Source organism: Clarias gariepinus, chromosome 1, assembly GCF_024256425.1.
Source record: "Clarias gariepinus isolate MV-2021 ecotype Netherlands chromosome 1, CGAR_prim_01v2, whole genome shotgun sequence".
Taxonomy (NCBI): Eukaryota; Metazoa; Chordata; class Actinopteri; order Siluriformes; family Clariidae; genus Clarias; species Clarias gariepinus.
In genome coordinates, this window is record NC_071100.1 from 25,637,501 (window position 1) to 25,661,048 (window position 23,548).

General features: G+C 41.7%; 1 protein-coding gene across 2 annotated transcripts in view; it reads left to right on the plus strand.

Moving 5' to 3' along the window:
• kdm6ba (lysine (K)-specific demethylase 6B, a) overlaps nucleotides 1-23,548 on the plus strand; it is an 86,416-nt gene that overhangs the window by 404 nt on the left and 62,464 nt on the right. For both annotated transcript variants that reach the window (XM_053491214.1, XM_053491199.1), the window contains exons 1-2: nucleotides 1-235; nucleotides 3,808-3,989. The exon at nucleotides 1-235 is cut by the window's left edge and continues 404 nt beyond it. The gene's annotated coding sequence lies outside the window, so the exon portion shown is untranslated. The remainder of the gene's footprint in view (nucleotides 236-3,807; nucleotides 3,990-23,548) is intronic.

Consider the following 23,548-nt stretch of genomic DNA (forward strand, 5'->3'; position numbering starts at 1 on the left):
GTGTGTGAGAGAGTTTAGGTGAATAGCAGCAGTGGACGGGAGATCAAGCGCAGGTTATTTGCATTGGGAATTAGGACTAAGGAGGGTTTGTGCTGCGTGTCACTCGGCGCGGGAGAAGAAACTGCGCAGTTGCATTTTCGCTCTATGGAGGATGAGTGTGGATTTTTCCCTCTCTCTCTTTTAACAATGAGAAGCAAGCCGCCTCCCAGCTCGAAGCCACTCACATTATTACCAGGTAAGAGGAAGACTTTTACTACTTAAAAGCCGTTATTAGCGCGTGAATGTGCAGCCGTTAATCCTCATGGGCTTTTTCAGGGCTCGGCGTGTGACGTAACCCCGCGCGCGCGCCACAAACACACACTCACTCGCGCGCGCGCAGCAGATTTTCGTTTCAGCGTTAAGATAAAAAGGCGCGTGGATTCAGCAGGGCTCCATCACTGTAGCTCCGTGCCGTGTGCACTCTCTCTCTCTCTCTGTCTGGGGTGTGTGTGTGTGTGTGTGAGAGAGTGAGAAAGAGAGAGAGAGACACTATGTCGCGTGAGAGGGTGTGAGGTTTGGGAAAACTTAACCCAGTAATATGGAAACTGGTGCTGTGGTGTACAGGAAGCGAGTAGGATAGCGAGCTCATGAGGCGCGTGCTCGAACACATCATTTCGAAAAAGAAAGAAAGAAAAGCATCCATATGGTCAGCCGTTAAACGTTCTCTAGCTGTCGTGTGTAAGAATTACAATGCGCTGTTTTAGGTGAACACCAGGCCGGGTCTGAGCCTCGGGCCTGCTCCTGCTCCTGCACTGTCGTATTTTATTTCCCCCGAAATGTCATGTGGTGAAGTTGTGGCGGGTTCGCCGATTTTCCAGGAAGGACATTTGAAATTTTTTTTTTTTTTCTGAGCCATGTTTTTTCTCTTCTCTTCTCTCTCGACGTCACCGCCCCCTTTTTTCTGCTAGTTCGTTGTCTTACCATTAGAGGGCGCTGCGTCACCTCTACCCGCCCTGCCTTGCTCGGCAACTCTGGAACTTTCACTGAAATGCGTCCACGGATCAGCCATAACATTAAAACCTCTCTCACTCAGGCTGTATACAGGGTCGCAGGGGGAGAGCCTGGAGTATATCCCAGGAGACTGTGGGGGTACACCCTGGACGGGGCGCCATCACAGGGCACACACACACATGCACACGCTCATTCACACACTACGGGCATTTTCCATCCAAATAGGAACCTTTGTAGTCCAACTAGGGACCATGGAAGTCAACAGTGACCATTGTATTTATTCTTATTTGTCAGCATTCACACATCACAGGCAATTTGTCTTTGGAATGTGGGAGGAAACTGGAGTAAGCTGGGAAAATGGGCACGTGTAAGGACCTGAGTGACTTTATCAAATGACGACTGGGTCAGACTACCTTCAAAACTGCAGGTTTTTGTAATGCAGTGATCAGTACCTACCAAAAGTGACGATCGTTAATAAATTAGAAACAGGATCACAGGCTGGCCATTATTGCTGTTAAGTTAATGTTGGCCGTGATAGAAGGCACACAGTGCATCACAGCTTACTGTGTATGGAGCCATGTAGCTGCAGACTGCTCAGAGTACTCATGCTGACCCCTTGATCACTTTGAAAAACACCTACAATGGGCATGTTGGCATCATATTGCGATAGTAGAAGATGACCCAGGAGAGAAGAAGGTGAGCCTGTGGTGCTCTGAGCAGTGTTCTGCTGGGAAACTCTGGGTGCATGCCATTCTTTGACACATATGTACCACCTACTTAAATATTGTTGCTGACCAAGTACAGTACACCATTTTTCAAATCAAACTACCACTTTAATAAAACTATGAAATGTGCAGTATGATGCAAAATGTTTAGTGTGTCACCAGTTTGTGGTCCATGAGTAGAAGAGTCGTGAATAAAAAAATGGAAACGGTGTTGGTAGTGGTCTTTTTCAGCGTGATAATGTGTCCTGACAAACGAGTTTTACTAGTCCAATCCAAAGAGTCAACACCTTGCAATGTACACAATTTTAAAGGTTATGCTGCTAACATCTTGATGCCAAATACCACGGCACAGATTAATAAGTCATATGGAGTCCACGCTTCGACAGATCCGAGCTGTTTTGGTGGCACAAGGGTCCCCACACAGTGTTTGTTAGGTGGTTTCAATGTTGTGGCTGATGTCCAAGACAGTATTAAAATAAACAGAGTGTTTTTTTTAGAGAGAGATAAAACAGGTAAAGTAACTATTGCCTATTTTAATCAGAATTTCTGGGTCTCTTTCAAACGTAGACAAGTTTATGATACTGAGCATGTTTTATATGGGGACGTTTGTACAAAAGGTTATATTTTCCTTATGTCTAACTCTACAGAAGCATGTATTCTGCTGGATTTGAAATGGCTCGTTAGGTTTTGAACAAACTTATGGAGTCAGATTTTTTAGCACATGTCATCGTATTTGCTCAAGGGGAGATCTTTTTTGATTCTTGACTCATCCACCTGTGGAACACAAACTGGTGACACCCTAACACATGTTGCATCATACTGTACATTTCTTAGTTTTATTAAAACTGTAGTTTGATTTAAGTTGACATGAATCCTTTTGTCAAGATATTATTATTGAAGATATTTAATTAATTACCAGTCAATAAGCTAATAACTGTAATATCCTAAATCCCTATGATTAAGGGTGATATGACCACTACTGCACACTAGAGGAGGATTGCTGCTGATTCGAATACTGGTTTCATACAGGAAATAACACTCAGGCGTTGAACTTGAGAGATTCAAAACTCACTCAGCATTCATTTTTTGCTCTCGAATGTTTTTTACATTAGTCACTCATGGCAGTGGATAATAGGTGCAGGGTGCTACATTTACATAATAAAAGTCGAATAAAACCTGTTTTTTTAAGCAATTTCCATTGTCTCGCTCACATTGACATTATGTTTTTTTTTTATTACCGAACGTACAACAAAAATTGTGTGTATAATTAATTAAAAGGACAAATAATCCCAGATGAAAATGAGCTTCTAAACTAAAAGTGCTGGCAAGTCAGTATTGCCTTTTGAAATGATTTTTACATTTGGTGGAAAATGACCTTATTCTTCTTATTCCATGGGGAGAGCTCAAATGCCTACATATAAGCTTTATCTTGCACACAATCACGTTAAAAGAAGAGAGCAGGAAGAATTAAAGTATCAGAAATAATTCACAAACATGCCACATCCAGCATCAGCTTTTAGGTCATTATCTACATAACATCCTTCTACATTATATTTAGGAGACGACCCTATCCAGAACTTACATTTTTTTTTAAATCTCATTCTGACCAGTTGAGGGTTAAGGGCCTTGTTCAAGTTCTTGTGATAACTTGGTGGTCATGGGATTCAAAACCGAGACCTTCTAAACTGTAGTCCAATGCCTTAACCATTGGGATTTTTTTTTTAGTTCAAGTGATAGTGATGATTTTTGTTGGTATTTGTTAAACAGATCACTAGATGGCGCCACTTGCACACACATTTCATTCACCTACAGTGTGTTCACCTAGTGTAGTTTTTAAAGCTTTTATTTAACATTTAGTAAGTATATATCGTATCAGGACACTGTCTTTCTTGCATTAATTGCCTGTTTACATGAACCTGTTTAGGATTTAAAGTATAATCGAAGATGCACTTGTGGTAGGTAAAATGCATTTGATTTACAAGTAGAGTTAATCAGACCACACAACACAAGGTGGAGCACAAGTATCTCAGTCGATTCCTGAGACAACACCATCTTTTACCTGAGGCTAATTGATCTCCTTTTCTTTCCACAGTTGAGGGGGGGGCAGCGTGGCTAAAATATGCTTGGCCCACATGAGGATCATTCCGGATGAAAGCCTTTCTGAGACACCGGGCGTATCGACAGAGTGGTCGGTCAGGCAGTCGGTAAACGTGATGGAAAGCTGCGTCTGGAGGAAACGTCAGCATGGAAAGTGCTCAGGATGGAGTTACACAGGTGATCTTTAAGTCTCACTTGAAATGTATTCAGTGATGTTCAAACCAGTTTCCAGAGGTATGAGAATCAATCCTGGTACATAAAACATGATGGTTCCAGTCAAAGCAGGTGTACAATATTTCCAGTTGATGCCTACAGACGTTTACATCAGCACCAGATAATCTGTCTGGATGTAACAGATCGGTAATCAAGGTAGTGCTGATTCGTGCTGAGGAAGTTGTAATGTCACGTCTGTTGAACGTATTCGGCAATTCAGTGACCAAGACTGACATAATACAGGTTACCCTGTTAAGGATTGTAAAAGGCACACATCTCAACCTCAACTCAAAACCTGTTATGGATGGGATAAAACATGTGCATGGAGGAATCAGTATCAGATGATTACATCGGCATTACAACATGCTGAAATCATATCTTCACTAACACTATATCTCTGTTATTATAGACAATATAGATATAATGCACCATTGGGAGTTGAACCACTACGCCACTGTGCCGCCATATATGTAATATGGAATCAATAGATTCAACAAATACATGATGCTGTGCTTAACATCAAGATTGGAAGTGTTTTATTTTCACATTTGTTAAGAGATATGTGGATTTAAAACAAACCTTTTGATCAAAATGTTAATTAAAACTTTTATAAATGTAACCAAAAAACAATGACATCGCCATATATCAAGCCTCTTAAATAAAATGTGAAATAAGTCAATATAATTGATGATTCAGTATATTTCACTCTCATTGTCACAATCATGTCTGTCTGACAGAGAGAGAAAAAGGAAGCGTGAGCTCACCTCTCATTCTGTAAAAGCGACATTCGTTTAGCATGACGGCTTATTTTATCTCCTCGATATTTCAGCAACGCTCACTTTTTATTTAAGTGCTGAACATGAAATCTGTCGCACTGTACTTTTTAAACTGACTCAGCAGCGTCCGGTCTGAAACCAGCTTTGAGCACTGTTTAGTCAAATCTAATATTTGTTGATTATGAAGACTTATCATCGCAGCTTCAGCTTCTCATTGCACATACGTCAAATGATTGATGGATTATAGCAATCAGATATTCAATCTTTTCATAATTATCCAACAAAAGTCGACTCGCAACAGAAACAGGTTGGACGGAAGGCGAGGGATCAGCTGAGGTCACCCCAGGGAAAGGTGCGGGCTTATTGATGTTTTTATTGAAATTACAGTTCACCCTTGAGGCAGTAAAGCTATAAACATCGCACACTGCTTCTTTAATTGTTCCAAGACATCAAAGATTTTTGCTCATTCATAGTTTATAGCCCATTTCTCTGTGCGTGTTTTTTTTATTTTTTTTTTTTAAGGTGGCTGGAATGATGCCAGTCCAGTAGGTTTGTTTGTGTTTTCGTACCAAGCACTTGTTTTTACAGGTTTTTTGGCCTTTCGAACAGCGTAATGACAGATGATGACGAATAATTATATTCTGCTTAATACGTCTCCCTGTTTGTCCTTTGCGCACTGCTGATGTAGGAGAGTTAATCCGGCTTGTTTTATTTATTTTTTATTTTTCCAACGAAGGATCTAAAGATGCTTCAGGAGAACAGAAACGTCCAGTTCTTCACACCGTGCACGCACGTTCTCCTACACTCCATATGTGGACCAAATGACATCATCATCACTTGGGACCGATCTGGCATGTGTGTGTCTTAGAGAGCGAGCGAGAGAACATGAGCAGGAAGATGCCTTGTTCAGGAGCAGGAACTGCTGGAAACGAAAATACACACTCGTTAAAAAAAAAAAGCATCGTGCACACAACAGAACATGCACAGGCATATTTATAGAGAAAGGCTTGAAGTGATGCCATCTTGTGCACACACACCCCACGTAGCCAGTCTGTTTCAGTACATGAGGTCGAGCCAAAATATGGTGCTTAAGCAGAGAACAAGAAAATAAAACTTATTACACAATGAGAGATTTTAGTCACCGTTGTACGTTTCAGGATTTCTTAATCCAGGCAACTTGGCATCCTAATCTACACTCCTATTCAAAGCTGCTTTCTTAAAGGTTCCGTATGGAACTTTACATAGAAAATGACTCGCTAGGACGTCATTTTGGGGTTCCATGATCTGTTTAAGTAATCCTATGCATTACCTGGTTCATTTAAAGGTGATGCACTGCGTAGCAATAAACGCTCCATCGTCCCACCTTGCTTGATTTAGAAGCTAGAAATGGCGCATGGTTCGAGAAAGTGATGGTGCACGAAGGAGTCATGGTTATGGCTGTAGCTCATCCTTCAGCCCTGCAACACAAGAGAAATTCACACTGTGTATTGCGTGTGTATTACAGGAAGGATGGTGAAGAGAAGATGACGTTTTCAGGGTTGGCGTCTAAGTAGATGGGATTGGCTATAAGTGTGTGTATGTGTGTGTGTGAGGCATGGAGACAGAAATTGAGTTATAGTTCTGTTTCTGGTAAGTTCATTGCATCACATGTCTATAAATAGTGAGATGGTGTAAATGTTTGTCAGTCATGCATCACATGTTCATACCGACATCCATCCATGAACGAAAAAAGGAAAAACAATCCAAAACACGTTTGGGTTCAAAATAAAAATCTAAAGAAAATATATAGATTCTGAAATCTTTTGATCAGAGACAGGAAAAGCAGGTTATATTCAGAAAGAAAGGAGGAGGAGGAGAAACAGGAAGAGAGGCAGAGAAGTACATCCCTCACACTCCTCTTCACAGCGTGAAGCGAGAACATCACACTACTGAGGGAGGAGAGAGAGGAAGGACAAAGGGAAGGTTGGAGTCATGCAATTAATCCACCTGCTATATGCGTGTATGAGAGAGAGAGGGCGTGAAAGGGTGACAAATCATCATTAGAGAGGCCGGACAGCACTCGACTGGCATGATGAAACCGCGAGATACAGTAGAGACGAGAAAGGCAGAATAACTAGGATTCAGAATGACCCGTTCTGAACTAGGATGAGGATGTGGGTTTTTGTTCGAGACTCCAAAGCACTTCCCCAAGTCACTCTGGATATAACGGCGTCTGCTTAACGACATGAATGTAAACGTAAATGAATAAGACTGTGGAAGTAATAGGATTATCGCTACTCTGTGGATGGCAACAGTTTCTAGAATAGTGAACTGTAATAACATTCGTGGAGACTGAAGATGTGTCTCATATTCCTAAAGCCAAAAAAATTAAATTAAGTCAAAATTCAATTTGTGAGATAAACCCAGCACAGCGTAAAGTGGGATTAACTTTATCCGAGATAGAGCGTTTAGATTCAATGCTAATTTCCATCTACGAGGGCTGTTCAAGTCAAACTGGGACTTGTGATAAAGTTCTCATAAATGAAGGTGTACAACGGATTGACGTCTCCAGGAGACTTTATGCACAGTTTGGTTGAATGCAAACATTTTAAAGAGTGTGAAGTGTATTGTCCAGAGTAAACTTTCTATCTTGATGGTATCCAAGCACTAGTGAAACACTTGTGTATATAATATAGAGAACTAAAGAGTTTTTATTCTCATAACTGTGTTCTGTTATTCTGCACAAACAAAAGTCCTGGCTTGACTTGAACACCCCTCATAGACACGTTTAAACAGTTCAGAACGTGGCAGCTCTGGTGGCTAAATGTTTAGGTGAGCAAAAGTAATGGAACAGTCTTGGAATAAATAGCACTTAATATTTGTGTTTAGCGAACCAGAGACATCACCAAACACTGGTGCATTCTTCTTTCGTGGTGATTTCCCGCCATGAACCACACTGCAATGAATGTTCAGTTAGGTTTAGTAATTGACTCGGCCAGTCTGGAACCTTTCACTTTTGCCCCACTGATGAAGTCCTTTGTTGTGTTGCCGGTGTATTTGGGGTCATCGACTTGCTGCATGATAAAGGTCCTCCCAGTTAAGTTGGATGCGCTTCTTTGTAGATGTTTCTGACTTTATTCTGCAGATATCAGCATGAGTTACATCATCAAGTAAGACTAGCGAGCTCCTTCCAGAAACAGCTATGCAAGCCCGAGCCATGACACTACTTACCCCACGCTTGACTCATGAACTCATATGTTTTGGATCATGAGTATATTCTTTCTCTCTCCACATGTCAGTCTTTTAGAGGTTAAAGCTGCTTCCAGAACTTTTGTTGCTCTGCAGTTCTTCACAAATCCCAGTCTTATGTTCTGATACTTACTGCTGATGAATGGTTTACATCTTGTGGTAAGACCTCCATATTTCCGCTCTTAAAGTCGTCTTTGATTGGTTGATTGTAATGCCTTTACGACTGCCTTGTGGAAGTTGTTGATATCATTTCTTGTTGTTTTACTCAGCCTTGGATTCCTGCTTACTGGTACTTCTTTCTTTCATAGGACACTCCATGTGGTCGTATTGGATATGCTCGTGTAATTGCTCAGGTTTCTCTCTTTTCTTAGCTTCAGAAAGGCTTGCTTTTCTCCCGTAGACAGCGCTCTGGTCTCCACCACCAATTGCTGGTCAGTGTAGTGTTAACCTTTTTAGACTAGTGGTATCCTACCGTATTTGCACCACAGACCAGTTTTAGTTGAAGCAGTTTTCCACTTACCGGCCATCCCGCCGAAGCAGGGAAATGGAAGCGGGTTTTTAGTGCTTTTATGGCCATCTCAGGATATTCCTCTTTGATTTTAATCCAAAAAAAAATGGGCAGAGTTGAAGATGTTTCAAACACAGTTTTAAACCATCTTATGCAGCTTTGTTTGTTGGCAGTGCCTTATCTGCGGTCTCATCAGTGGGTATTTTTCCTTTTTCAAAGAAGCTCTCCATAGACGTATGCTTTTTACTCATCTTTAATTAGAGGTAGCTCGTGACATTCGCTTAATTTCATCAGGCACCAAAGCCGATGCAGAGAGAAGTGTGGGAAAGGAGAGAATAGGAAATGATCCAATAATTTTTTTAATTAAAACGCTCTGCAGACTCTGATATTCAATAAAATGGATAATTTTTAATCTTTGGGTGCGGCCTGGTACCGAATCGTTCTCCACCCGGTGATTGGGGACCACAGGTTTAAACAATCTTTCAGGGCACACCCAGGCAACAAGAAACTTCCGTCAGTCACACATCCCAATATTTTGGATAACCTGGGAAAAACATCTGTAGGTTGAAACAAAAGAATCCATGTTCAAGTTGTTTAGCACATCTGGATATAATCATTAGGAAATTAAAAGTTCAGATCTATCATCTCAAGGTTTCTTCACTTTAGAGGAAAAACAAGAGTCGGCCTTTTTGCCCTTTTAAAGAAACAAAGGTAAGGATCTGGATTTGCCAAAGAATTGGCTTGAGACGGTCGGTTAAAACCAATTAAACATAAGTATTTAGGCGAAGTCTCTCAAAGACCTGCTTTAATTTTGGGTAGCTTGAACTTTCTTTCGCTAATTTAATAAATAAAGCTGATTGATTTCTCTCAGGCTGCCTGCGTCAGGGAAATGTTTCGCCCTTCACATTAAGTTGCAGTCAGGGCAGTCTGACCAGCGATGTGATGCAGTTCTCTACCATCATTTGATTAACTTCCAGTTCATTTGTTATATCTGATGCTTCTTGTGTATGTGTGCGGTTTTTGTTTTGTTTAGTTTTTTTTTGCAGCGGAATCGAGCTATGCCTGATGTGGCTGGGGTTAGATAAGACAGAAAGGCAAGGAGGAGGAAAAAAAAGAGAAAGAAAGAGTGAGGGATGAAGAGAACAGCCAGAGGAGGACACAGGTGCAAGCTATCATTTAGCGAAGGCCTGACAGGAAGATAAATGAGAGGGTTTTTTGCGTTTGTCAGTGCGAAGTTTGTTTGTGTAGCATAGTTTACGCAGGCACGCAACTGCATGTGCGTTTCTTGGCTGAAAATATAGAGCACTTTAAAATATCAAGAAGTGCGCGCACACACACACACGCACGCTCATAGCATGTTGATCTGTTATACAACATATGTTTGTATTTTGTTCGGGGGAGGAAAAAAACACACTAGAATGATGCTTATCAAAATAACCCAAACCTTTAGAGTTTGTTGTGTCCCCTCCCCCTTTTCACCAAAAGAGTGAGCTAATCACTGTCTCTCTCTCTCTCTCTCTCTGTCTGTCTGTCTCTCCTTCTCCGGTTTGGGTCATTGCCCTCAGCTCTTTGTTGCACCAGGCTTTTGTGTGTGTGAGGGGCCATCACAGGGAGAGCGAATGAATAAGGAGGGAACCGCACATAAGATGGAGGAGTGGGTCGGGGCTCGGGATGTGTGAAACGATCCACACAGCAGAGCATCTTGACGGCACTGCCAAGATCTGCAATGTGTTAAGGTTATGTGGACAAACACTGAACAGCGTGACACTGTAATTACACACTTCACATTCTCTCTGTCTTTCAGACACACACACACACATGCGCGCACATACATACACACACATACATACACTGTGTCCCCTGCCTCACCCCCGTGCACACAGACATTACCCAGATGCTGCTTCGCCCAGTGGAATCAATCATGGCCTGCCATCTCTCTCTCTCTCTCTGAATCTGTCTGTCTCTCTCTCGTTCTCTTTCTCTGTAAGAACTCATTAACCTCTGGTCAGTCTGTGCTTTGAATAACTGATCATTGGCAGAGCGACATGGGTAATAAGCCTTTTCTAAGTTGTGTGTGTGTGTGTTTGGGGGGAGAGGGGGGTGCAGCAAAGGGTCTGTCTGGAAGGTTTTGTCCCCTAATATAAAAGCCAAACATCAGAACGTGTGCATGCGTGAGTGAGAACTGTCACTTTTGTCACATTTTTATATACATAAAATCGCTCTCTCTCTATATATATATATATATATAATACAAAGAGAGAGAGAGGGAGAACCATACAATTGTATGATGATTGTTTGCAATATAACCAAATCATACGTATCGTGTGTGTGTAAGCTGGAAATAATTGGGCATGTGTGTGAGACAGGATATAGCAGAGTGTTATGTTATTGTTTTCTTTAGATGAGTTTTTTTTTTTTACATAAATGAATAAATTCAGTGGAATTAGGTTAAGTACACAGACGGGTCAAAGTGCAAAAATCTGGCGTTTTTACTTTCAAGAAACAATGAACGCTTTGTTTCAACTCTTTGTCCGTATGCCGCTGCATTCGACTAGGAAAAAGCAACAAAAACACCCCTCAGGTTGTAATTCCTACATGGAAATGTGGTACGGTGTGGAGTTCAGCAGGTGATGTTCGGCGGGTACCACCGGAGGAGCACCTCTTACCCTTTGTCACCACGCTGAGTGTACAAGTATTTGCTTTGGAACAAAAGCTCATCAGGGTCTGATATGCAAATCCCCAAATACGTGACTGAAGTTCAGTTTAGAAGGGGGAATGTGGGTGGACGTGTGTGTGTGTGAGGGACTGGAAGTGTGTTTAATTTGTCTGCTCGTTAAATATAGTTTAAGATGTAGTCGCTTGTGTGATTTGTTGTCTAATGAAGTGTCAAGGTTTTTGATTTACTGTAAGAGAAATGGCACTTAAAATACAAGCTCATTTTAACGACAATATTCACACATCGATTCTATTTCCAGTTTGTGTGTGTGTGTGTGAGAGAGAGAGAAAAAGAGCGCGTTCGTCAAAAGGAACTATCCATTATGTCCGATTGCTCTTCAGCAAATACATCACCCGTGCCACCTTTTGTTATACTACCCACAAAAACCTAAGTGCCCATATGTGATCTAACTCCATATTGAGAAGGTAATTAATGTAGAAGTTAATTAGCTACCAGGAGTGGCCCAGTAGCCCAAACCTCAAGAGACAAGCTGCAGTTACTTTTAATTACCTGCTGTTAATTTTGATGGTCTTTTAAAATGATTTGGGTGAGTGGAGATGAATGACATGCATTCGCACACACTCATACACACCTCCCTCTTTGTCTCCACGTGTAGACAATGTGAGGGATTGTGATGGATGGGTTACTTCCATTTGCAAACAGACACTTTACTCGCACACACATACACGCACATGCGCGCATTTCCACGTGACTGGGGAACCAGAGTCATTTGTGCTTTGAGAAGTTCTTTCTGAAGTGCCTTTGTTTTCTGAAGAGATACTGAGAGACTGTAACTCATCTCCCCTCCAAGCTCAAGAACAAAGACCTCTCTCTCTCTCTCTCGCAGGATCTCTTGTTCCTTTTTTTTTTTTTTTAGATTTATTTATTTCTTGTATAGATGCCTGCACCTCTTCATGTTCCTCTCAGATAAGAGGCGGTAATAAGCTTAAGGCTAAAACCTTACGGAAGATTTTTCACAGTGCCGCTGTTGTTCTAATTGTCTGTGTGCATTATATCTCTCATTCATGTGCATACAGCTGTGTGTATGTAAGGTTCTAGCCCTACACACACACACACACACACACACACACACACAGAGGCACTAAAGGATCGTTTGGAGTCTGTGCTAGATATGTGGTTTAGATGATGCTGTAATTTCTGATGCAACAGAGTCAATGTTCACCCGAATGTGCTGTTAATACTCTTTGTGTTACTCTCTGTGAATTCCTGTTTAAATGCTGGATGTACTGTATGGGGTGCTCATAAAAAAAATAAAAATAATAAAAAAAAAACTTGGACATTGAAGAGCAAGTCCATTTCGTTATCTAAGAAAAAGCATGATTTTAAACGTAACAAATAAACAACAACAAACAATAGCTGAATAGATACGCATGGTGCACTGATTTCAACTCCAAATAAGCTGCTATGTAGATTTAGTCTATAGAGAATATACTCACTCGCTCGCTCATCATCGACACTGTATTGTCCTGTATAGAAGGGCGCGGGGCGGGGGGAGCTGGAATCTATCCGAGGAGACTTTGGGCACGAGGTAGGGCACACGTATACATACACATACACACACACTCATTTACACACTACAGGTAATTTGGAAACGGCAATTAGCCTAACCTGTATGTCTTTGGACTGTGGGAGGAAACCGGAGTACCCAGAGGAAACCCACCAAGCACGGGAAAAACATGCAAACTCCATGCGTACAGAGACGGGAATTGAAGCTTGCCGGGAAAGCCACCAAGCCGCCTACTGTGTAGGGCATGTAGTTTCACACGATTCTTTCCTTTATGATGTTCTTGCATGGCTTTTATATATTTGCAGCCTGTAGCTTTGTTATGGTGCGTTATCATCGAAAAATAACTACATATAGGCATCAAAAAATGAACATTGAGAAAAGTAAGGCCAGTTTCTTCTTCTTTGCCTTTCGGCTGTTCCCTTTCAGGGGTCGCCACAGCGAATCATCTGCCTCCATCTAACCCTATCCTCTGCATCCTCTTCTCTCACACCAACTAACTTCATGTCTCCTCTCTCACTGCATCCATAAATCTCCTTCTTGGTCTTTTTCTAGACCTCCTGCCTGGCAGTTCCAACCTCAGCATCCTTCTACCGATATAAAAAAGTAGAGCTATCATAGGGTGTTGGAGGCCACCAATGTGTGTCTCTGATACTTTAAGTAAATGTGCTAATTCTGAGCCACACCGTGCTACTCCTGAGCAACGCCCCATCATGCTGCTTTCATTACCATGGTTACAGTCAAGCCTTAACTGGGCATCCAGAAAGCAAACAAGAAAAGCACAAAAATGGCTGCGTTCACTAGAAATAGATTTGAGGGCTATACATCTGCAAAGACTAGTGTTTGTGACCCAAACAGAATGTACAAAGTACAGGATGGAGCATAAACGTCAAAACCTCAGAGATTTAGACAGATTTAGAGTTTACTATGCAGCAAGTAACTGTCCACTATAGAAGGTACACTCAGGAGTGTTTGATACAGGCGAGTTTATTTTCACATGTAGTTTCAGGCATTTCCCGTCTGTTTTCTAAATGCAAACAGTGAACCTGACCTTCATTATCTCTTAATTAAGAGTTATATTCGAGATTTAGATTTAGATCGGCATTTTTATCTTTTATGTCACTCAACATGTTAAGTTAAACATGGCTAATTTACTGCGTTCTGACTGTTCTCAACTTACTATCCCGAAGATGTATACTGCTTCGGCATGTAATGCGAGCTTTCGTAGAAACATTAAGATCATAGCATGTGTTAATTCAGCAAACCTGCTTAACAAAGAGTAACTTTGTAACAGTAACACTTACGGCTTCAGGATCTGAAGTTAAGGAATATATCTACGCTTTAGCACATCCCGCGTTGAATCGTCCCTCATCGAGAAAGCGGTCTGATGTAAAATATTCAGCACACGCAGCTTTCGTGATAGCTGTCGGAACATGATCACCATAAATAAATAATAGCCACTGTTTCTTAACTTCCTCAGCATTTGACCCTGCCTCACTTTTGGAACGGACTTCCTGTAAATCTAATTACATTCACATATTTGTGACTTTTTTTTCTTTTTTCTTATGTTTTGGGCAAATGAAATGAGCTGAGATTTAAGCTGAGGGAGATGAATCTAAACAGCGGGTGAATAAAGGAAAGATATGCAAATTAAAAGAAGATAAAAGGGAGTGCAAGTGTTTATCTTGCGCTAATTGCGTTCACCCGCCTAAGAGACCCATGTGACGGTCCAAAATGATCAAAGAGAGAGAGAATTTTCCATACCGGGTGAGCTATCAGCAAGAGTGCAGTTATACAGAATATCAGCACACTTAAAATTTGACCTTGGACACACAGCTGTACCTTTGGCGAGTACCAAAGGTTATTAAAGCTTTGCCAATATACGGTGTAACAACTGGACTGGAATTGCAATATATAACAGGAAACAAAAACCCCTAGTGTCTAGTAATATTTCAGACACAATATGGCCAAATTATTATTTTTCCCAGTGTAACAATTTTTGAACGTCCCATTCAAGTGGTTTGAGGAAATTGTAATATTCCAGCAATACAAAGATGAAACCTATATGGTTGCGTCCAATACAATTTTAACCATATTGTATACCTTTGCATCGGAGGGGAAAAGTGTATTCTTAAAGCTTAAGCCTAAAAGCTGCTTGTACTTCTAGCTAGTTTAATTTAATACTCTATAGTTACTCGTTAGACAGTGTTGCTAGCCTGATCTTTTTCTTGAGAGAGAGAGAACTTCCTGCTAATACAGGAAGGCTTAGACTAATGTTTTGCTAACACACTGGAGCGAAAGCCAATGTTTAAGCAGTTAAAAATATTTGCATCATTTTGATCTGGCTCACAGGCGTGACAGCCTGCTGATGGCGTGTGTAAGCCTCACGCTGTCGATAACAAATCTGGTACGCTCCGCCAGTAAATCGGCACACGTAGCATCAGGGTGAACAGCTCAGCATGGGGAACCACCACAATTACCACACACAGACTTGTGTGTGTGTGTCCAGATGTTAGTGTTTCTGAGGCCTGCTGTGGGTTACCTCAGTGCAAAACCACAGAGCTGGTCGAGTGGAGTCCCAGTGGCGTCACACGTAACTCCTTACCCTAATTTGACTGCATTAGAGATATTCAGTGCAGTTTAGCGAAGGAATGTAGTTCACTTCCATTACCTTTGAGCACCACTAAGGAGGTGTGTACCTTGATCTTGGCCTGATATGGGTGTGATTATTGTGCTTTTGCATTATTGATTGTTCGCATCTGTTCTTGACTCCAGTCGAAAGATGCTTCAGGCTTAACCATACATCTCCTCACAGGAGTGCCTGAGTGTTTTTTTTTTCTTTTCTTTTTTTTCTTGTAGGCCACCTCTAGGCCAGGACAGGGCTTTAGTTGCCATGGCGAACATGGAATCATGAAAGCCCAGCTCCCCCTGCAGCTGAGAGCCACGCTGGTGTCTGATTGGTTGAGGACTCCAGCATGGGTTGGTGATGCGTGCTGTCAGCTGTCCAATAGGGCACAGAGTGTGCTAGGGCTGTTGCTAGGGGGAGTTTCTTGGAAAGAAGTCAGCTGGATTTTGTCTCTCTCGCTTTCTCTCTCGCTCTCCCTTTGCCCTCATTGACTTCGTCTCCCCCTCCCTCTCTCCTTCGTCCTCTCCTTTTTTACACTTTTACACACATACAGAGCACATGGTAGAAAATTCACTGAATATTTTATGCTGCTTTTTTTGGTGCATTCGTCTCTGAGAGAGTATCTGTGTGTGTGTGTGTGTGTGTGTGTGTGTGTGTGTGTGGCTGCTTGGGTCCAATCTCTAAAATGTGCTTTTTCTAGAATGTGTGTGCTTATGATATATGCGCACTGGGAGGGTACCTCTGCCATGTGCTGCATGCATGTGCCTCCGAGTGAATGCAAGGCAGAAAATGAGGGTTAGGGCTTTTGTGTGTGTTTTTGGGGGAGGGCATCTTGGGGTCCATATTGGGTATGCTCAGGGTGTCACGTAGGCGATGTCCCCTCAATCATTCTCTTGAGACCCAGTTCCTCCTCTTACAGCCCGTGTCCTTAAATACAATGTTCTAGAGAGCTCACAAAATACACACACACACATCCACTCACAAAGAACATTAAAGCGTGCAACGGCCAGTCACATATTTTAGTCCCAAGTCTTAGCTAGTCACAGGGAATGTGATACTGAATCAGAGTTTATTTTTACTACAATGAGCATTATTTCTTATTATTCATAGAATCACAAAAGCTGTTTAAAAGAAGCATCACATTTGTCACATGAAGTTCTAAATATGGAAAATAATTCCGCATAAAATTTCAGTCAATGGAACATATATAGGTCACACAGAAAAAATAGATAAGTGGATTTATAAGAGGAAAACCTGCCAAATCCTGTCAATGCCGAATCCTCCTCCTGTACTCTTTTGAGTATGCAGTTTCTACTGAAGACCTTGATTAGCTGGATCAGGCGTGGTACGCCATGTTTCTGCCAGAGGGTAGATATGCAGGAGCACAGAAGGTGGTGTTTAACCTTTAAATAAAAAAAAGTCGTGTTGAAGCTCCTTGATGAATGGAAGAGGAAGCTTCCACAAACTGCTGGAAGCATGTTGACCATTTGTTAAAATAGTTTAAAATGCTATACAAATATAACTGCATTGACTTGAATGTTATTGTATAGGACATGTCTTCACATGCTGTAGCATTACAGATTTCCTTTCACTAGAACTGATGGCCAAACCCTGTTCCAGTATGACGAGCTTCATGTAGATATGGTTTCGCCAAGGGAGGAGGGAAATAACTGAAAAGTTCTGCACAGAGCCTAGATCTCAACCCTGTTGAACACCTTTGGGGGAGGGGGGGGAGCCTGAAACACCAACTGCACCTTATGCTATATCAAGGAGTCGATTACATGCACAGTTAAGTCGAGCCAGTTATAGCTTGACTATATACACAGAAGGACTGAATAGAAAGGCAAAATGAAGCCGGAGCACTAAGTCGCCAGGCAGACGGACAGTCTGCAGACAGAGAGCAAGGGGCTACAGCCTCCTCCAAAGAGTGTGGCACCGGTATTGGTAAACTTTTACATCACACACTAAACACGCGACAAACAAGTTAGTAGGGATGGGAATCACATTGGCCAACCCAGTAGGATACCACGATACCTACAGCAGGTGCTGTGACTTTATTTGATTTATGTTGCAAATTTCACAATTTTCCCGATTTTGTCACGATCAGACAGGATGCTGTGCTGCTGGCTAGTGTTTGAATAGTTTAGAGCACACCACCTGTAGGATTATTAAGGGATAGCAACATTTTACCAACTTAACATTTATGTAAATTTTTTATAAAAAACAATTTTGGTATCTGTGCCGATAAACAAAGCTGAATTGTTTTTTTTCTTTTTCGCCCCAAATCTCTACAAGTTAGCTAGAGACAAGTAGCATGTCGCGTAGTAAAAACACGGCCAACTTTACAGCTTTGTACTTTTTGTATGAGATTGTGTTGTTGTTTTTTTCTGCTTTTTGATGGCAGACAACACTGCTTTATTGTTAGCAGCTTTTTTCAATTTGTCATGCATCGGTCGACCTCTGGGTCAAATCCCATAGTGGAAACTGTGAAACATGCGCAGAGGGCCTAAGGTGATTTCTGTGCCCGATTCTGTTATACGCGCAGGTGTGGCTTGACTTCTAAGCTCACTATTTGGGTTTGCTAGTCCGACTTTTCGTAGTTCACTTTATAGCCCTATGTCACCTACGCGGTTTCGCGCGGTGGCCATAAGTACAGTTCATCATGATTCACCGCGATTTTTTGGCACTGTGAGTACGTTTCCATCTTTCCGCACGAAAAATTATACATTAAATAAATAAATTTTTTGCCGGTCCTCACAGAAGCTTGCGGTCCTTACAGAACTTTACGGAACGCTAGCGGAACGTCGGCGGGCAATCGCAGCAACTTACGGTGCCTAACTCCGCATCTCACTGTGAGTCAAATGGCATAGGTGAGAGAGGGGTATTAGTACGATGTCATCAGACATGTTTACATTTTTACAGTCATTTACACTTTATTTTAAAACTCCAATTTTAGTTTTTTAGGACAAAGACAATTAGCCAGACTAACACAAAGTAGTGTAAATGTACTGGGGGTCTAGTAAAGAGTGTTTAATCTCAGTAATGCTTATCGACTGATTTAACAGAGCTACACTCCAAAATCTAGTGGAAAGCCTTCCCAGAAAGAGGGAGGTCATAACAACAGGAATGGATTGGACTCCATCTGGAATGGCATGATCATCAAGCACATACTGTATGGGTGTCCACAAACCGTTTTGTGTATTTTGTGCAAACCGACACGGTTTTTAATCAGTTCATGTCAAGTGTCCGCCGTGCAAGTGTGATTTTCTGACAATAACCTGTTAGAAGAAACGCTGGGATGAGACAGAGCTGCTGTTTAAACGTGCTGGGATTTGGAGTACAGAAGGATTGATCAGCTCCTCTATAGCGATGCAGCTCCTGTTACACACGTCGAACTGGTACATCTTGTATTCCTTACATATTATATCTCTTACGCGCTCTCTGTTCCGGTGTTTAATATATGGAAAAATCAGTGCTAATGCTAATGTTACTGATGTGCGATTGTGCTTTTTGCTCTGTACTGCAAAGTGAGCTGCCGGTGAAGTTCTTCCGCACGTGTTCCAGCACACTCCTGGCACTTCCCTTCTGAAGGTTAAAAATAGTCTGAGGTGCAGTGCCTCTTTGGGAAGAGAAAATGCAGCACACACTACCTCACACACCCAGTAATAATCAGGTATCTGGAACACGCAGTCATTTGAACTGCTCCTAAGGATTTATTTTGCTTGCTCACATGATGTTCGAGTCTCTCTCTTTTCTATTTCTTGTCATCTTTTCCCCCTTCATCTTTGTTCCTGAAGAGCAGCTGCATGCGCCGCCTGGCCTCGCTTAACTCAGGCACTAGAGCAAGTACAAGAGAAGGAAAGAGAGCGAGATATAGTGGTGCAGAAGTGCAAAGAAAACAGCAACTGACAGGTGAGACAGGATATTCATTAAGGAATAATAATAGGGTGATTAATTGTGTAGCAAGTGTGTGAGAGGAAGAGAGGATTCCAGAGATGTAGATTTATTTGTAAAGGTGTTATGACTTATCACCTGACATGCTAAACGTGTGAAAGCGAGTAAATCTCCCTCTTCTCTCTCTTCCTCACTCTCACCGATAATTGAATGAATGACGAGAGCTGACACTTTGAACGGCTGCTTCCTGACATCATCCAAAAAAAGAAACCGACAGAAGTGCAGTATTTCTCTCTCGGTCATGCCTCCTGTCACACACTTACTTCAAACAGTTTGAAGAATAGTTGCTGTAGTGGCTGCACGTCTGGACAGTCAGGATTTCATCGGAAAAGGAACTTAAGTCGCCACATTCACATTTAACCGTTGACTGCTGTTGTAATTTTCAGCTGGACCGTTGCATGTTTAATTATATTAGTTTTATTAAATATAAAATCATTCCCTGTTTTATGAATAACATATTCATATTGTTACGGTACGGCAGGTAGGTATTTGAGCTCTGAGGTTGTTGTGTTACGATAACTGACAGATAATGACAGAACTTTTGGCAATACACCAGATATATTAAATAAGCAGCTTAGGGTGAGAAACAATTTGTTCTTAGGTTAGGTTAGGTTAGGCCTTCTACCTTTTCTGAAAAAAAAAAGTCTCCCTCCTGTCTTATGATTGGTTGCAAGAATTCTGTCCCATATCTGATTAGCTTGATATTTCACACACAGTAAAGCATCTACCCAATCAGTCTCCTTTCTTCAGCCAAAGACCCAGTGGAGGAATGACGGATTGGACAGAGTTGTTCTCATGAAGTTTATTGATCAGCAATGGAAGCTACATTTCATAATCTCATAACCTCTTAATCTCGTTACCCCATCATTAGGCAAACATGCAGAAAGAATATATTTATTCCAACAAGAGACAAATGATCATGACTAATAACTATTTGATCGAACGTTAAATCCGATCAAGTTGCATCATATCAGACAGCAGTGACACACAAACTGAGGTTCAGACTGAGGTGTTTACACTGTGTACGGAATTTTTTGGATTGGGCTATTCGTCTGATTATTAGTCTGATATTAGGGTCAATGTAAGTGCAATGTGATGTGACATCAAGTGATGTGTCAAAAGATTTTTTTTTAAGAACTTATCTTGGTCTTCTGTTAGCATTTTGTCTTTACATGCCGCTCTCTAGGTGTGTGAGAACTAGGTGTGTGTTTGGATGTTGTCGTCTTCTGGATACACATCCTCTTTTGTGCGTGAATTTAAAGACTGGCACAGAATATTGACGTCGGACCCTAGTATGCCGGCATATTTCCGGGTTCGATTCTCAGCCAGTGCCCAAACCCCAGATACTGGTGGATACAGTGCCGGTCCCAAGCCCGAATAAAATTGGAAGGATGCATCAGGAAGGGCATCCGGCATAAGTCCTGTGCCAAGCTTGTATTTGCAGAACGCTGTGGCAACCCTTTGCCGGGAGCAGCCGAAAGACCAACAACAACCTTGGTTACCACCAAATAAATGATGTCTGTGTATATACGGTGCATAAATTATCAGAAAATGCCCCAAAGCATGTCGCTTTCATGTCACATCATCTAATATTTTGTATAATTTGGCAACAGAGAGAGCCGGCACAGTCATTATGAGGATGCGAGATCGGCGTGAGATCAGTATCAGACACCAAGGAAAACTGAGACTTCTGATATCTGTCTGTATCAGAAGTGGAAGCCTGGCTTTAGTGCTATAAAGGTCTTGAACCCATAAGTGGTTTGCACTAAAGCGCTTCTCTCCACACTACAGCTCCTGACCCAGAAAGCGCAGAAAGCTGGAGTGCACAGAGAAAGGAAAAACGCAGAAAAAACTGAGGGTGTGCTGAGAGAAAGAGAGAGAGAGAGAAGACTTTCGTCTGTCCAAGCGTTTGTGTGTCACTGCTGTCTGGCACTTTGAGCGAAATTGAGAATTGATTGAAGGGAGTATAAATTACAGAAAGCAGTCCGGATGCGTCAAGTCGCCTTCATCCTTCTGTTCTCACATTCCCTTACTATCTCTGCATACAATGCTCTCTCGCTCTCTCTCATTTCATCTGTCTGCGAAATCCCGTCTGCGTCTCGTCGCTGTGTGTCTGGCTCTTTGTTGGAGTCTAGCTGACGCTTAGGTGTGTACAGGTCGAGCATCCTCCCTCCTTTGCTGGTATTCTGTCTTTCTTGTTTGTTGGGTAGAGGTTGAGGTATCTTTTGTCATCTACAGCAGTTGTCTACATTCTCTCGAAATACAGGTGTGTTTTTGTTCAGGCAGGCCGTTTACTTTTGGAAGCTGTCATTCTGTCACAAGCTGATAAGATTGCCGTTAATAAACTAGCATGAGTAGTTAAGAACTAGTTGATGTTGAATATTTCTGTTTGCACTGATCCATATTTCCAGTACACCTGGTGCATTTTCTCAGAAAGTGGTTTAATTCACCTAAATGTGCTTCTGTGGTTTGTGTATAATTCTTGGGTAACACCTCAATTTGTTTCTGTTAAACACTCACTTCCTGTTCAGGCAGAACCAGACCTTTAATCTCTGCTGTATTTGGTCTTACTGGCAGAAGATTTGAACGCTCGGTGAATAAGAACGAATATGAAACTGACAACCGACAGCTTAATCCCAGCAATAGTTGATTTGACTCATAACACACAACAATCAGGATTTTCGGGTTAAAATTACTGGTTTTTTACATAAACTGTAGGCTGAAACATAGTCTTGCTGACTTGACATTTTCAAATGTGTCCTTAAATGAGTCTGACTTTTGAAATGCAATCTTTTTAATTTTTGATCATTGCTGTGATCTTGGCTACGTTGCTTTGAACGAGTGCTTTCCTTAAATCTACATATCAGCATTGTGTGGGCTTGAAGGGCTGACATTAAAGTTTCGCAGTTGTCTTATCATAAGGGCTTCAGAAGCTACCTAATGAGCCGAAGTCCTTCCTTCGCATATCACTGCACGTCTTTGGTTAGCCAGGTTCTCTTAATGGTAACTGGTGACATGCTGAGAGGATCCTCTATGGACCGGTCCTCTTGGACAGCTGCAGTTTTAATTAGAAAGATGTACGTCTCTTTACCCCTGGCTCAGTGGGGAGGATTGTGCCAGATGAACAATTGAGCTCGAGCGCCTTCGCAGTAAGCGAAGTTAAAAATAATTGAGCGTGTTACTACACCTGTCAGCTGCTTCTTTACCAGTGCAGTGTAGTGATGGGACCGTCGGTTAGACCCAAAGACACAAAAACTCAGAGTGAAGAATGAGCATGTGGTTTAAGAGACACTATAAGTCATTATAAAATGTGATGGAGGTTTTTGTTTTAACTCATTCTTCCTTCCTGTCTAACTGTGTACTGGAATGTGTAACATTACAGAAATGTAGTATGGCTCAGTATGAATCTGTTTAGAGGATCTCTGAACATTAAAGAGCACATTTTATGCTGTAAAAAAAAAAATACAGTTTTTAGACTTTTTCTTTCATTCAGATGGGTCTCGCTTCAGTGTGCATAAACAAGCATGAAACGGTGGGGGAGGGGGATTTCCCTGCTTTCTATCATTTTTTTTCATCTTTGTACAAGTCAATTAGATTTTTTTCCCCCCTATTATGACCTCATAGAAGAAGATACCCTGCCCCTGGCTTGTTGCTCATCTCTGCTGGTGGCGTGGCTCAGCAGTAGCTCATTTACATGGACAATAAAACAGTGTATTGGAAGAAGGCATGAATAAATTAGGTTCAAAATGTGGGCATTAAACCAAAGATCAGTTCTTGCCATGTATGGAAAATTATAGAGCATGTTCAGGAATCTTATGATGGATGTGTTTGGCTGCAGATTATTTGAGAGAACGTGACATGGTGGGAAATCATTTGAAGGCGTTCTAGCTCTATTTTAATGTAAACTTTGAGTCACATGCAAGTAAACTTTTGTCACATGCAAATACATTTTCACGGTTTTAGCTTTTACATGCAAACTAATATTTTCCCGTAAGACTTAAAGTACCCCCTGAGCGCACAGAGAGCCTCTTCCACCAACACAGTTCCACTGCTCTAGACAGACCGGTGCGGCTGGTTGAGTTGAACCGGCAAACCTTTTACCAAACAGCCTGCGTTCCAGCTATTTCGAGCCGAGCTGTTGTGTAATCAGATCACGTAGGTGTTTCCGAATACTTGGCCTAAAAATACCA